Consider the following 17,866-nt stretch of genomic DNA (forward strand, 5'->3'; position numbering starts at 1 on the left):
AGTTATTGGAGCTACATTTCTAAGCTGATGCTCGTACACAAAAATTATAATAACATTGAAACACCTTTATTATTTATTTTGCTCTTTCCACATAGTCGATTTTCATGCTCCACTTATTTCCAAATAATAATTGGTAACGCTGCTTTCTTTGTGATGTTTTTTTTTTTATGTTTAAGTGTATACTCATTTTTGTATTTCGCAAATAGTTTCGATTCTAATTGAAATCCTCCTAAGACGAACTGCAATGCGAAATAGGATTATACATATACAAAATAAAATTAATGAATTATAAAATTAGTGAATTTATACCTTTAATTTGTTATAAGATAATAATATCTATATTAAAGCTATCAACCATCCCATACAAAATATTTTTAGAACTAACAAACACACCTATGTTTATTGCTATGTTAAAACTTTTACAATTATTTTACTGGAGTTAAACTAAGCAAAGAAAAGGCTGCTATAGGGATTGAAAGTTCGGGCAGCGAAACTTTAAGGTTTTTCTTTTCACATCAAAAGAAGTATTTCTTTAAATTTTTTTACTTTACTTTCCCGGAGTGGTGCAATATGCCTAACCAACAAAGTGGCGTCAAAAATGGAATTTTTTTCAGAAATTTTATCATTTTTATTTTATATTCGCAAGAGGAGACATCGGTGCATATCCAAATTTGGTAGGTTTGTAGTCAATGTTAAGAACTACTTCTTATATTTTTTTGGGGAGGTTTCGCCCTTTCCCCTCCCAGTTATATATACATACATATGGTAAAACAGTTCATTTGACTGTAACTTGAAAAATATTTGTTTGATTTTAATGAAACGAAATCCGTGAAATAGTTCGGACAAAATTTCCAATTTAGTGAATTGTTTAAAATGGCTGCCATTTTATGCCGTTTTGTCCTACGAGGTTAATTTTTTTTTAAATTCGAGATCAGCGACCCCAAAAACCCCTTTATAAGTCATAAAAATTTTGAATTTGCAAAAAATATGAAAGCGGGAGGGGGAGGGGTGGGTGTTGTAAAAAGGGCTATGTTAATAAAAACATCTAAAGTTTTGGGTTACTTTAGCATTTTAAACAATTTTGACCTCTTTTTAAAATCTTTTAAGATACATTTATTCCATACACAAGGCGTAATTATACTCTACAGTTTGTATAGCAACCATATCCATATAACATATAACAAATATGTTCAATAATTAAAACTTTAAATTAAATCTTAATAGAATCGAACTAACATTTAATTAATATCTAACTAACAAAATAAATATTTGAATTTATCTTTGCACTTTTTTAATAAATTATTATAAATTAAACTTAAATTTTGAGCATGATACGTCATTTTGAAGATATGATTTTGAGTTTCAAGCACGAAAATGATCGTTCTGTGGTACAATTTTCTGCCGCAGCACAAGTAAGTAGTTTTTTCGCGCAACCACTTGCCTAGTGAAAGAGGATTGGTTGGTTTCATTTCTGGGTCGAGAGTTGCGAAGCGAGACTTGAGATGTGCAAATCCTTGCGAATTAGACGCTTATGAAAGCATCTACATTCAAAAGCAGGGCAATGAAACAATGAACTTGGGCAAAGGACCTATTCCAAATTCGGATTGAATAAAAATTGCAAAATCGAGGTTTAATTCTAAAATTGTTAATACGTTGTAAAATAAATAATTATTTATTTTCATGATTTATTTATAGTTTTTAATTTTAGTTTGATTTGTAATTTATTATTTTAAACATCAAAAAATACTCGAATAGGCTAGCACTCAAGTATTATTCTCATTGGCCCTGCACTAGTCAGCTGATGTAAGTTGATTGGCTGGCGCCAATGATGCTACAATTTGACAGATACTGTGAACAGTATAAATTGTAGGTACACCAAAGTATCATTGTGCAGTCCGCCACCAAATTAGCAAAGAGTAACTTTCATAATACGAGTAATCACGACTAGCTAATTCTTACTGATGATGACTACAAGGTAGTCGAAATACGTCTTTATAAAATACAAAAAACTTCGAAATTTATTTCGAAATATCCAAGAGTTCTCATTTATTATCTTCGATAATATTTATACCTTTTGGTAAGTTTTGCAATTAATACTTTTATATTATTTTTATATAACAATTATTTTATAAGCAGAATTTTTGCAAATCAAGTATGAAATAAGTACTTAATATTGATACATTACCAATAAATACTAAATATTGATACAGGAACTTAGAATATGATAGTCAATTTTTTCATCATTCTTTAAATTTATTTACCTTGGCTTTTATAAACGATTTCGAATAATGATTTTCTTGTAATAAAAACTTTCTTTTTCGGAATTTTTTGCATCAAAACATTTATCAATGAAACGCGTCATTCTTGTTAAAAGTCCAGTTATCATTGCAGCCTTTTTTACTTACGAATGGCTTGATTAATAGTTTAGATACCCCAGAAAAATCGGTTTTTTGTAGGTACCAATCCGTTTTTATCTTATAACTGAAAATTTTGACTAATACATCCAAAATTTAAAATTTAGGATTTTGATTAAAATCCGATAATTTAAGGACAATGGTAAGCTGAAAATGCATCTATTATACTGGAGATTCATAAAAAGAAATAACTGAATACATATTAGGACCGACATACAAAATTGAAATTGGTTTTGCAATCTAATTCTCAATTACATGTAGCTCTGATTAATATTTTTAAATAATTTTTTCTCAAATTTATGTTGAACAAGTAGTTTTTAACATTTAACGAAAGCAATTTTACCCCGGTCGATAGTTTTGAAAACTTGGGGTTCAGTAGAAAAAAATCGGAAGTATAAGTAATCGGATGTTGTTCAGGATTAGTTTATTAAGTTTATTTCAAGTTTGTGGGGGCCCTGTGAAAACAAGGGAGGATATATAACTCTTTTCTTTACGATTCGAAGAATTTAAAAGGAAAGGATAAGGTCGTAGCCATCACTTCTGTTTCTTTCTCTTTGAAAATTGCTGGTAAAACATTCACTGTCGATCTTAACACTTTCTTCCACCGCCAGCGTCCACATTACGCGGAAGTCTACATAAATAAAAATCCGACGAATATCTAAAAGAACTCTTTACGTTTGAACTTGCATTCGTCCATGTTCCATGTGCTATTCTTCACTAAAGAGGGAATGCGCAAGGGAAAAAGTGTGCACTGTACTCACTCTTCACTCCCATAGAGGAAAACAACCTTGAGAAGGGGAAATATAACGTGATTGATGGTTTCTGAACCAACGCTTTAGCTTACTGCGCTACCGAGTTATAAAAATATTAATACCCCAATTACTTGGGTAACCGCCAAACAACAGAATATTACACATAAAAGCATTTAAGAGTAAACTTAATCTTTTTTCTCTTCTCTGGGGTAAGGCCTCTGTCGATCTCTACCCACAAGAGAACAGATGCAAGCAAGAAGAGAAAACAAAAGACTATAAAAAATCGAAATTATAGATTTTTTTCTGTTTACTTTCAACTTTTTTGGCATGAAAATGTTTTTTTTTTTTTTAATTTTAGAAAATTTAATTTCCTACAAAAAGTTTTAAATAAAATTCAATCACTTCGCTTTCTTTACGAGACATTTGAAAAAAGCCAAAATGGATGCTTTTTCACCCCTATCTTTAATTTTCATCATCTAATATACACTATATAATAGCTGTTCGCGGTTTTTTCTCCTTTGATAACTCATTGAACGATTCCTGCAATTAAAACCCGTGTACGTCTCAGTTCCTTTCTATATGCCATAATGTATATCCTATTGACAGCCTCGCAATTGTTATCAGGTTAAGACGTCTATTTGCTACCAATCAATAACTTTACATTTTTGTTAAAATTCGAAACAATATGTGATTAAAGCTGTATTAAACATAATTATAAGTATCAGAATAACCTGTGATAATTTGTGTGGTGTGAGAAACGAAGAGTGTTTCAAAGTGAATTTTTGTAGAACCGATTGTTGATAAATAATATATTCCATTATATTTTATTAATTAAAAAAAACTAACAAACCAAGAAAGATAACAGTGTTATCATAGCGAATTGTGTGTATAATTTATGTTAAGTTTCATATATTTTTCAGCAGTGAAATAAGCAAGACACGGGGGCTTTAATCAATTTATGTCGTTCTCCTTGAGTTCAAATTCACTTTGTTCATTAAGTTAAACAATTTCAACACCACCTGCTGGCTCAATGTTAGATTACAAAATAATCAAAATGGACAGATTGATGTCAAAAGTTCATGTCGAAAGTTGTAAAATCAATGTGTCAAAATATTTCACAGGAAAACATTTTGATAAAAGAAAAATTCAAGGAACAAAATAACATCATAATTGCTTTAGATGTACAAATAAATAAAAGAAATTTAGTTATGTTTGGTTTTGAAAGCGATTCTGATATCTCTACAATGCTGCAACCGAACTGATGACTAGCAAATTTAAAGTAAATTATGAAAATTAGAATATACAAGGAATTTATAACCTTGCAAAATCTTATAAAGAAAAGTGTTCTCTTAAAATATGCTTCTCAAATTATAAGAACAATCGCATCTGAATGCTACGTGTATTTATCCCCTATACGAATTGATATAGTTAATTAATTTAAATAGTTCCATAACAATGGATGGTTCACCTTGTCAAAAAATTGGAAAAAAATCGACAAAAAGTACAAATATTTTTCGTTTTGGGAACTTTCTTTGGGAACGTTGAAATAGTGCAAGTATTTTTCACATAGAGTTAAGCATCATCCCTACAGCCTGTCCCCTTGCAAAATCGGGTTGTCATTCCGTAATAGTGCCAGCGATGTTTGTACAATCGTTTATAAGGTCACTTCTTGTCGGCTTTAAACAAGCTGTTGATAAAGTAAACCACCCATTTTTATGGCATAAAGTGCGTGATTTATAAGCATCGATGCAACTATTCATTCTATTATGCTGGCTGATGCAAATAATCTAATTTTATCATCAGACTCATCGGGTTGAACACAAAAAATGTTTATACATCCTTCTTTATTAATGCATAATTTTTAATATCATTGCTCACTTCTCTTTTTTAGAATATTTTTTCTCTTTTTTTTTTTTTACCCTGCTGTTTGAAACAGATCTGAGCCGTATGATAACTACAATCGTTTTAGCAACAAATGTGGTGGCAGCGGGTCACCACATCGGACTTCCATACCGGAGGTCCCGGGTTCGAATCTGACTAAGGTCAGATATCATTTTTCCGCTTCGTTTTTACTTTTGATTAGTAGAACAATCAATGCGTTGATCTTCAATTTATTTCAAAATGGCAGAGCCAATGAAAGTGATCCTCCTCGTTCTACAAAAACAAATGTGCGTAGAGCAAAAAGCTTTGAAAAGCGACTCCATTGAGTGAACATTCAATCGAAGTGATCGCCACGTGCAATTATAAATCTTCAGTTATCAATATCATCAGTTAAGTTATCCATCGAATCATCGCTCATCAAAATTGGTAGTTAATCTGTGTATTAGTGTTTGGCAATATTTTTATGTTTTGCTGTGAACAATCGGATATATTTGTGTATCGTTACTTTTCATCAGTGAATATTTCGTTTATAAACGTGTGCTGTGGACATTAATTTTGAAGTGAATTCCACGCGTTTTGTGTATTGAAAAACAGTTGAGCATATTACATATATATGTGTATTAATTATAGTTGGACTAATTATTATCATTTTGTTTCATTAAATTACGTGTTTCAGTAATTAAGCAATTTGTGTTTGAACATTGATTATTCGAACAATACACTTTGAATACATTTATTTGTTAACGAATAAAACCATTTATATTGTTCAACATTGTTTTTTCTCATTTTATCACCAACATCTACCTGTGCTAGGATATGTTAGCTTTTCATACAGATCAGCTAAAGTAATCACCTCATCTCTAACATTGTGCTCCTTCGAGCCGGATATCCAGGCACAGTAATTTTGTAAAAATCTATTTAATTAACGGAACACGTGTTTAAAGTGGTTGTGAACATTTTAGTTTATACATATCAATAAACAACATTATTTGTGAACATTGTTTTGTGAACATTATCTTGTGAAGTAGTGAAGCTTTTCGTGTCGATATTTTGATTATTATTTTCATACTTCCTCGTCTTTGAACTATCAAGTAATCAAATTTTGAATCATCATCATGACTTCTTTGGAATCGCGTATCGCGCTACAAGAAACGCGTTTTAATTTCATAAAAAATGCGCTAGACCCTATCAAGAATATCGACGTTTCAAATTTAACAAAATCAAGAGTTCAAACGAGACTTGAAGTGTTGGAGTCGAATTGGACAAAGTTTGACAAAGATCATGAACGTATTTGTGAGACTAGAACGGACACTATCAAAGATTTGCCGTATATGAAAAATTCTGTCTATGCTCTCACTCAGGAAGCATATATGGAAAGCAAAGCGACCCTGCTTGAGCTTCTATCTCAAATTATTGTAGCTAATCCATTGGACGGAGCTACTTTAGCTGACACTTCTGGTGTTGGCTCATCATCAGCGCCTCGTACGATACTTCCAAAAATTCAACTTCCTAAGTTCGCAGGCGATTATCAATCTTGGAGGCCTTTTAGTGACATGTTCACATCATAAGTGGGTGCAGATTCTGAACTTACAAATGTCATGAAAATGCATTATCTCAAAAGTAGTGTCACTGGAGAAGCTGCCAACCTCATTTCAAATTTTCAAATTACTGGTGAGAATTTCATTCCAGCATGGGACAAATTAATTGCCAGCTACGAAAACAAGCGTGTTTTAGTAAACAAACATTTGGATACTATTTTTAAAATGAAACCACTACTGCGTAAATCATCAAAAGGGTTGAATCATCTTTTATCAACAGTTAATGAAGCACTAGGTGCACTCAAAGCATTGAGATCACCTACCAACAAATGGGATCAAATTATTGTATACACAATAGTCAATCGTTTAGATTCGGACACACATGAAGCATGGGAACTACACGAAGGTGCTTCAATGTCTCCTTCATCATTTCAAGATCTTGAACACTTTATTGAAAGTCGTGCTCGTGCTTTGGAATCAATCGAAGGTCGCGAATTTACAAAATCAGCATCCATATATCAAGATAAATCGACTAGTCGTTCTCCAAATGCTAGAATCCATGTTGCTGTGGAAAATCAAGAAAAGGGATCGAAGTATAGCTGCTCACTTTGTAGCTCAGATCATTATCTAACGAGTTGCAAAGCCTTTGGTCAGAAAACTCCAAACCAACGACGTCAGTTTGTAGTATCCAACCGGTTGTGTTTTAATTGCCTTGGTCCTCATTTGCTAAAAGACTGTCGCTCAGTAAAGTCATGTGTACAATGCAGACGACGTCACCATACAATGATTCATGACGCAGTCACACAGTCGTCACATGAATCCCCGAGCAGCAATTCCACAGGTAACGTGTCATCAAACTCCAACAAAGCTAATCCGTCTACATCCTCCGCTGATCGAACGGTCAATCATGCGTCGTCGATATGTGTTCTTTCTCAATCAATGGTGCTACTCGCAACAGCTCAAGTCAGAATCTCAGGAGAAGATGGTAATTTTGTAATCGCGAAAGCTCTTATTGATCCAGGGTCCGAAATTTCGTTCATCAGTGAACGTCTTGTTCAAAATCTTCGTCTTAGACGATCATCTACATCAATCTCTCTTATCGGAGTAGGAGCAACTCAATCTTCAACTGCACGTGGGGCGGTATCTATCCATATTGGCTCCGCCTTCGACTCCAATGTTAGTATAAAAGTAAAGGCTTATATTTTATCTAAGCTCACTTCAACGTTACCATCAAGGCAACCAGCTACATCTCATTGGCCGCATATATCAGGCCTACAACTCGCAGACCCATCATTCATGATACCAAGTTCGATTGATTTGATTCTTGGTGCCGATATTTACGGAAACATTATTCTTTCCGATGTCATCAAGGGGCCACCACAATGCCCTATCGCTCAATCTACCATATTCGGGTGGATTTTATCAGGACCAATCAACAGAAATCTCACTGAGTCGACCGCCACTGTTTATCATTGCTCACTTGATGTGCAACTGGACTTGCTTCTTCAACGTTTCTGGAATCAAGAAGACATCATGGATGGTAAAGCTACCAGCTTGTCACCAGAGGAAGAAGTTTGTGAGCAACATTTCTTATCGACTCATTCGAGATTAGACTCTGGTCGATACGTAGTTCGACTGCCATTGAAAGAATCACCAGATGCACTAGGAGAATCTCGAGGTCCTGCAACGAAGATGCTACATTCACTTCAACGTTGGTTAAACTCTGATAATGAGTTTCGCCACCTATATGATGAATTCATCCGAGAATATGAATCACTCAACCACATGTCTCTTGTATCAGCCAACTCAGTCGAACCGAAGTGTGTTTTTTATCTACCTCATCACGGCTTGCTACGTTCGACAAGTACTACCACTAAACTTCGTGTCGTGTTCAACGGATCAATGCGGACTAGCTCGGGAAAATCACTCAATGATATTCTCCACACTGGCGAAAAACTTCAAACCGATCTTCCAGATGTTCTCTTTTGGTTTCGACGATTCAAATATGTCTTCGTGTCAGATATCGAAAAAATGTATCGTCAGATAGTGGTCGATCATCATGATTGGTATCTTCAAAGGATCCTGTGGATGCAGGATGGTGTCATCCAAACTTATCAATTAAAAACCGTAACCTATGGTTTAGGATGTGCGCCATTCTTGGCATTGCGAACGCTCAAACAATTAATACTCGACGATGGAAATCAATTTCCGTTGGCTGAGTCAACGATGCTCAAAGGGCGATATGTAGATGATATATTTGGTGGAGCTGATACTGTCTCTGAATGTAGTCAAATCATCACTCAGGTTGATCAATTATGTAGACGCGGCTGGTTTATTCTCAAAAAATGGGTCAGCAATCATCCCAATTTGTTAGAAAGCATTCCACCAGAATATCATGCCAAGGAAGCTACAATTCTTATCGATCAATCGTCAAGTATCCGAACATTAGGTCTCTCCTGGAATCCATCAAGTGACAGATTTTCAATCATTGTCAACAGTGAACCACTGCAGCGCGTAACGAAAAGAAGTGTGCTCTCTCGCATAGCCCAGCTTTTTGACCCACTAGGATTAATCTCACCGTTCATAATTCAAGCTAAAGTTTTAATGCAGCATCTTTGGTTGGTCAAATTAAATTGGGATGAGATCCTTCCAGATCATTTATGCAAACAATGGAGAGAATTCGAACGACAGCTTACAGATTTGTCATTAATTTCAATCCCACGGTACTTGGGACCTCTTCAATCCTCGAAACTCGAGCTTCATGGATTTTCTGACGCCTCACAGTCTGCATTAAGTGCAGTTGTTTATCTCAGAGTGGAAACTTGCTCCTCAATTAGCGTCAACATTGTGTGTGCAAAAACAAAAGTGGCACCGTTGAAGAAAATGACAATACCACGTTTAGAACTTACTGCAGCTGCTCTGCTTACTCGACTCGCAGGATATGTACGCAGAACTATGGACCTACATTCAGCACTACTATGGCTTTGGACCGATTCATCAGTTGCACTCACGTGGATCACATCTCATCCAAGTAAATGGTAGGATTTTGTTCGAAATCGTGTCACCTTCATCCAAGAAAACCTATCATCAGCTCGTTGGAGATTTATCGCTGGAAAACAAAATCCAGCTGACTGTGCGTCCCGCGGACTCTCACCCCAAGCTCTTGATAAACATCAATTATGGTGGGAAGGTCCCGAATGGCTCTTTCTACCATCTGACCAATGGCCCCATGGCATTTGCTCACCATCACTTGTCCCAGCTTCGGAAGCTCGATCTGCAAAAGTGAATCATTGCTCACAAATTGAGTTAGAGCCGTAATTGTTGCATATTCTAACTTAAATCGACTCTTGCGTATCACATCTTGGTGCATGAAGTTCATCAATCGTAGCCGTAGAATCAAGGATGATGATCCACCAGCCTTGTTAACTACTCATAATCTTCAGGCGTCTCTATTAATTTGGGTTCGGATTAGCCAAAGGATTGCATTTTCAAACGAGTAGAAGTTGTTGCAGAAGAAACAACCAATCACTAGCTCGAGTTCTTTGCGCTTGCTCACTCCATTTCTCGATCAAAATGGTCTGATACGAGTTGGTGGACGTCTTGAACAACAATCACTGGATTATTACTCAAAGCACCCCTATATCCTCTCGAAAGATTCCACTCTGTCTCTTCTAATAATCCAAAGTGCTCATCTTCGATCACTCCACAGTGGTACCAGTAACACTTTAGCAGCAGTTCGACAAAAATTTTGGATACTGGGAGCTCGTCTAGCAGTTCGAAAAGTAATCTTGAAATGTGTAATATGCGCACGCCAACGTGCTAAACGAGCTGAACAACTCATGGGACAACTTCCAGCAGCGCGTACGACTCCATCCCGCCCCTTTTGCCACTCAGGGGTTGATTACGCTGGCCCATTTCTTGTTAAAACATGGCATGGGCATGCTGCTAAAACATACAAAGGCTATGTTGTTCTGTTTATATGCTCCTCTGCGTCTGCAATTCATCTCGAGATAGTTACAGACTATTCCACTAGTGGTTTTATTGCTGCATATAAACGCTTCACTGGACGTCGCGGGATCTGTGCTACACTCTCAAGCGACTGTGGAACTTATCTTGTGGGGGCTGATGCTGAACTCAAACGACTTTTTACGGAGTCATCCACACAGCTTAAAACTCTTCGTTCGTTACTTGCAAACGACGTAACTTACTGGCACTTTAATCCACCGTCTGCCCCACATTTTGGCGGCCGCTGGGAAGCTGGAGTTAAATCCGTCAAACATCATTTAAAGAGGGTTATTGGTAACACTCTCCTTACATACGAAGAATTCACCACTGTTCTGATACAAATTGAAGCAGTGTTGAATTCAAGGCCTCTTTGCCGGCTTACTGATGATCCAGATGACCTCGCAGTCTTAACACCCGGACATTTCCTCACTGGTGGACCCTTAACGACTATTCCCGAGCCAGCATTAACACATTTGAAAATTACACATTTATCTCGTTGGCAATTAACTCGAAAAATTCTCGAAAACTTCTGGACGAAATGGTCCAGAGAATATCTTCAACAGTTGCAGGCTATTTATAAGTGGCAATATCCTGCAAATCAAATCAAAATCGGATCAATTGTTTTAATCGTTGATGAAAGATATCCGGCATCTAAATGGCCATTAGCTAAAGTCATCCAACTTCATCCTGGAGCTGATAATCTTACTCGAGTAGTGACACTCAAAACGGCAACTACAGTGCTGAAACGGCCGATTGTTAAGCTGTGTGTACTTCCCATTTCAGACACCACATAAACTTATTATTGCCCCAAACGTTTGGTGCAATGCGGGGGAGTATGTTTGAAACAGATCTGAGCCGTATGATAACTACAATCGTTTTATCAACAAATGTGGTGGCAGCGGGTCACCACATCGGACTTCCATACCGGAGGTCCCGGGTTCGAATCTGACTAAGGTCAGATATCATTTTTCCGCTTCGTTTTTACTTTTGATTAGTAGAACAATCAATGCGTTGATCTTCAATTTATTTCAAAATGGCAGAGCCAATGAAAGTGATCCTCCTCGTTCTACAAAAACAAATGTGCGTAGAGCAAAAAGCTTTGAAAAGCGACTCCATTGAGTGAACATTCAATCGAAGTGATCGCCACGTGCAATTATAAATCTTCAGTTATCAATATCATCAGTTAAGTTATCCATCGAATCATCGCTCATCAAAATTGGTAGTTAATCTGTGTATTAGTGTTTGGCAATATTTTTATGTTTTGCTGTGAACAATCGGATATATTTGTGTATCGTTACTTTTCATCAGTGAATATTTCGTTTATAAACGTGTGCTGTGGACATTAATTTTGAAGTGAATTCCACGCGTTTTGTGTATTGAAAAACAGTTGAGCATATTAAATATATATGTGTATTAATTATAGTTGGACTAATTATTATCATTTTGTTTCATTAAATTACGTGTTTCAGTAATTAAGCAATTTGTGTTTGAACATTGATTATTCGAACAATACACTTTGAATACATTTATTTGTTAACGAATAAAACCATTTGTATTGTTCAACATTGTTTTTTCTCATTTTATCACCAACATCTACCTGTGCTAGGATATGTTAGCTTTTCATACAGATCAGCTAAAGTAATCACCTCATCTCTAACACCTGCATATATGAAATATATGTCATAGAATAATTAATGTAGTCTGATGTTTGTTAGCGCTTAGAAATATTCATGATGCGAAAAATTTTGAAAAAGGTCATAAAATTACTTATAGTCCAATAGAACACAAAATAAAAAAAATGTTTCATAAAAAAAATGAAAAAATTAATACATAATTTTGGTGTACCTTTTCTTCCAAACTATAAAAAATAGGGAGTTGAATATTTGATTATTAATAAATATTGTGAAAGGCTCTCGACAAACGAAACAAAATTTATAAAATACTTAATAAATTTTCGAAAACCAAAACATATGGAGTCCAAAAAGTCGTTATAATAGTGTTGGTTTTTTAAACTTTTCTGCTTTATTGAAAATAATGCCAGCACTGACATTCAACACTAACGATACAGGGTATGTCTACAATTCTGTTAACTGTTTTCACTTGTTTTTTTATTTATTTAATAATCTTATGAACAATGTGTTAGGAACAATGAAATGATGAACAATCGAATCTTTTAATATACCCAATCTGGATGTTAAAGAAAAGCGCTTGACGTACACATTATAAAACTATAGCCCCCGTCGCAAGGGAATAGAGATGGAAGTAGGGATGAACAATCGAATGTTTTCAAATATACCCAGGTGGGGTGCGAAACAAAAGGACGCGGATGTGTACATTAAACTACTATCGGTGGCGTAAAAGTCACTTCAGGCGTTTAAAATTTATGACATCTTTTATACCGGGCTTGCAAATTGCAGAAAATTTAAACTGCCGTTAAACTTACTCATATTTTTCTATTCAACCCTGATGTGACAACGAAGGATGGCAGAGTACAGTAACTTATTTTTATAATTATTATCTTTTCGTGTATTTCACTTTAGCGATAGCTGAAAAATATTTGTCTTGTGAAAAATAATTGAAATTAATGTTAGTATGCATTTTGTTTTGTTTTAATTATTGTAAAACCAATCATAGTATTAACTTCTTTTTTTTCAAGTACTAAAGCATACTTTATTACATATTTTCTAGACAATAAACTATTCGTTTGTTTTAACGGATACATACCAAAATAGCTAGATATTCATAATGAAGTGTTCTCTTTCTGTTTAATTTTATATAATGTTTCCCTATGTATCCTGAATTATAATTATTTCACTTATTAAAAAATTTTATTCATTTGATTTTATGTGGATCAAAGTTTTGTGACATATTTAGTGGGAAGTTCTTGTAATATTTAATGAAATACTTTGTGTGTATATTAATTATGCGTCAAAATAAAACCAGTTCCATATCAATAGTAAGTACCCTATTAGCAGTGTCTTCATTTATTGAGATTCTGTTGTACAACCAAACACAATCAAATTTTAAAACATCGAATTGATTCTCTATCTAATAAAATTGCATGTATTCATTTTTCTCGTATATTTTTAACAAAGCAGGATATGTTTATTTAACATAATATAAATGTTGTGTGTGATTGTTATTGCGTGTTTAGTTGAAAATTTATGTTCACCATCGCCCTTTTTTTTATTAGCATTGGGTGCATGTGTCTAAAGATAACTGAACCGAATGGATGTAAGCATACATACTTGTTGATGTGTACAAGGATGAGAAGTAAATATATGTATATATGCAATAGTTAAGCAGCATAATATGGAAAAATATACGGCACAAATGCATAAAATAACTTAACTTCTATTTTTAGCTTCAAACATAATACCAATTTTAAAGCAAATATCATCATTTAATATCCTTCATCCCGTTCACCTAAAATTACTCCATTCACCCTTAACGCTTGTCTATCTTCACTCTCCGGATGGCCACAATGCCTTCGTTAAATAACAGTAATTTCAGCTAGATGCTGAAACAAACGGAGTTTCATAGTAATACTGAAAAAGGATATAAACTACCAGTATCTAACATTACTATATTACTTACGGAATATACATGTTTGGTATTAGGAAATAACATTAAATAATTAAAAAAATGTATCAGACTTATACATAACATTACAGCGCACCTCATTAAAAGCGTACCAGATATTAACCATATGTTTTCTTCTCACTGATATAGTGTATATATGCAAACAAACACATACATAATATATGTAAATTTAGTGGTGATGTTAACGAAAAGATGTTTCAAACAAAAGTTGTTACAAATTTGGGACTAAACTTAGTAAAACTTGATATACTTCATATATACATGGTATAAAAGTATATGGGTTTCCATTTATAAACTTAGAATAAGTCCAATTAAATATTCATAGATCAAAGTGTCTATTTTTCTTTTCTACCAAAAATTATTTCTTCTCAAGTTTTTCAAACCCACTTTAAACAATTGAATTGTTCGAAAATATAATAAAGTCAAATCATTACCCATGTTTTTAATAAACTACTATTTCATCTTTACTTGTTCAATTTGTTAAAATAGAACAATAGAAGTTGCAAAATTGTTTTTATAAGTTTAGTGTGTTCATAATTAAAAGTTTAATTATGAACTTATAGGTAATTGTTTATATATTTGTTTTTAAGATAAATTGTTAAAATCAATGTACGATTAAAAAACAATAAACTTTAATTAATTAATTAATTAAAAGTTTAATTTAAACAAGTAAAATTTACAAAAATGAAAACGCTCTCGACAAACTTTCAGATACGGAACCATAAGCTTGCACCTGAAACATATCTTGGATCACTCTCCATTAAATTTCCTTTGAAACGAAACAAAAAACCAAATTAGGCTCATTCGTTTAGGCGCTACGATGCTACGGGCAGACAGACAGACAAACACACAAGCATAGCAGTCAAACTTATAACACCCTTTTTTTTGATTCGGGGCATAAAAAGTTTATTTGAATAAAGTTTTCTTTCTTTATTATCGAAATATATATTCATCCGAAAATTTGAGGTCTATACGTAAAGGTTTGAATTAATGACTTCATAAATTAATTTTTAAAAAATATTAATTATTTTGCATTGTCTGTGTATTAAGCATTCAAAGAAATATCCTTTCCTATAGTTTCGTTATAGTTGATAATGCTTACTTTATTGTCCAGTTCTTTGAAATTTTGAGTCAAGAAAAGTTTTTTTACATTTTAGTTAAAATCAAGCTTACTTACCAACGAACAAATTTTTATTTATTTAATTTTTATTTATATTTTTTGAGTACTTTATAATCTCCACAAGCGGAAACATAAAATACAAATACAAAAACAGCAAGAATCTGAATGCATATGTTCACTTTTATATAAATGTTTAAAAAAGCAAATGAAGTTGCTGCCTGATCGACGCAAAACTAGTTTTCCCGAGCTGCTGAGGAAATTCTGCATAAAAAATGGTTCCCCCATTTCTCAAACTTTGTCGGAGAAAATTTTCCTTGATACCGAAATATAAGGGCCCAGTATAAATTTGGTGCACATGTATTCACAAAAGAAAAAAGAAATTTGTCTCTACCTACCTAACTGAAAGTGTGTATTATGTACGCCAAATCAACTGAAAATTTATTGTGAAATTAAGATAATCAGAGTTGTATTTTAGGGTAATTTATTGGTTTTCTAAACATGTAGGTTTAATGATTTTGTTGCTATTTTAGTTTTATTGAAGAGTGAAATTGAATCAATGTTCTTAGGTTTGTGTGTTTATAGGAACATTTTAGGCAATTCGTTATCTATATATAGTTTTTTGCAAAAAAAAAAAAAACAACTTTGAAGACATTTATTCGACAAAAACTGAATTAACTATAGTTTTTCAAAAGTAACTTGATTTACTGCTTTATTCACAAAGCCAATGTTTATAGAGTGTTAATAATATGAGCATACAATTTTTCGCTGCAGATCATGTCTTACTACCTGTCTGTGTAATGTGTACATGAATACGAGTTCTAAAAAATTAGGAATCATAATAAAAAATTAAAACTGTGTCTGTTACAGCTCAAACAAAGCCAAAATTCACCGAATCATAGATGGAACAGCGATTTTCTTTGAAAACTCGAATCTTAATTAAATAGTTGGTCTAAGATTCACTATTTAAGATTGACGTTTACATTTAATGAGACATCTATTAGGAAGGTTTGTAGTATTTTTATAATTTGCCTGATCACTAGTAAAAATGCACTGCTGAATAACAAAAATTATTAGGTTAGGTTAGGTTAGGTTATGTCCCTATACTGTGGTAACAAAAATAAAATATAATTTGAGCATTACTTTATATACATTTAGTCTATAGATAAAAGTCTTTGCCTTAGTTTGAGTCGATGCATCATTTGAACCTTGATTGCTGCATCATTTTTCTTCCTTCAACACATAAATTCATATCGATTCTATAAACAAACAGGAGAAATAAATTAGGTTTCTTGGTTTCTTTTTTTTCCCTTTTTTAAGCTTCCATTCATTCTCTTGCGAATAAATAGAGGCAACTCATACGTTTTATGAATTTATTTTCTAAAGTACTTTTATATGCTTTTGATTATTAGCAGTTGGTATTTAAGTTTTAGAGCATAACATGTATTAACAACGTATTATCAAGTACCTTGAATTTACTTTGTCGAAAGTAAGTCGAGCTGGTAAAATAACGTAAGTTTAACTTAAGCAAAATGCTATCAAAAAAATAAAAATAAAAGCAGCCATGACATAAAAAAATTACTGCAGTATAGTTATATAGTTATAGTTATTAAAATAAACATCAAAATACCAAGAATAAAAAAATTACATTAACATCAAAAAATTTGCTTAAATTTAATGCCAAATGAGAAAAAATGTTCAATGAAATGAGAAAAATTTACCGTTTTATCATTTTTGTTTCTAATATAAATATATAAAACCAGTGTAGTAACCTAGCCTTTTTTTCTATTTGCTTTCTTTCGAAAATGCTTCTGGAATTCAACTTCAGTTTTGGAGGGACTATCCTTTTATTTAAATGAATTTAACCTCTATTCCATTATAAAAACATTAGGGCACCAAATTCTAGTGTTTAAAAAATTGCTTTGTTATTCAAGGTTTTACCAATGTTTTTAAATTACACAAGAAAGAAACCATTTTTTTCTTGTAAATAAACAATATCTGCAGACATGTAACTTTGTTGGCCTTGGTCCGTTTGGGCTCTTTCATGTCGCATTTATTACATATTATCTTTAAAACTAAAGCTCGTTTGATTATAAATAACACATCAAATTAGAAAGAAGTAATAGAGCTTTTCAGAGAGTCCCACATTTTTCAAAAAAAGGCGCGATTTATGCGGTGCTTCGGGAAAAAAACTTTTCCCTTTTTAAAATTAGACGAGAGTTTCTGATTTTCATCATAATACTCGCACTTGAGCGTTTTTTCACATATTCAAAAGGATCGCAGATAAAACAGTTACGCTTCTGCAGTTAATGTGCAATTTTAATTTAGAAAAAAACCAAAAGCCAAATGTAATTTATAGCACACTTTCCTGGCGTATCGGCGTATGACTATAAGCTACCTTCCAGAACCTGTCCAAACTTGCCCTATTGAAATTAAAATTTTGCGTATGCCGAATACATATATTACAATTCGTACTAAAAACAGACTCGTACGGTGAAAACATCGTGCTGCTCATGTGAAATTTGAAAATTTCATCGCATTTGCTGCACCATGTAA

The 17,866-nt window shown here is 33.4% G+C and overlaps 1 protein-coding gene across 1 annotated transcript in view; it reads left to right on the forward strand.

Moving 5' to 3' along the window:
* LOC123302819 (lachesin-like) overlaps window positions 1-17,866 on the forward strand; it is a 1,791,741-nt gene that overhangs the window by 450,108 nt on the left and 1,323,767 nt on the right. The gene's annotated exons all lie outside the window — the stretch shown is intronic.

This window comes from Chrysoperla carnea, chromosome X (genome assembly GCF_905475395.1).
Source record: "Chrysoperla carnea chromosome X, inChrCarn1.1, whole genome shotgun sequence".
Lineage (NCBI taxonomy): Eukaryota > Metazoa > Arthropoda > Insecta > Neuroptera > Chrysopidae > Chrysoperla > Chrysoperla carnea.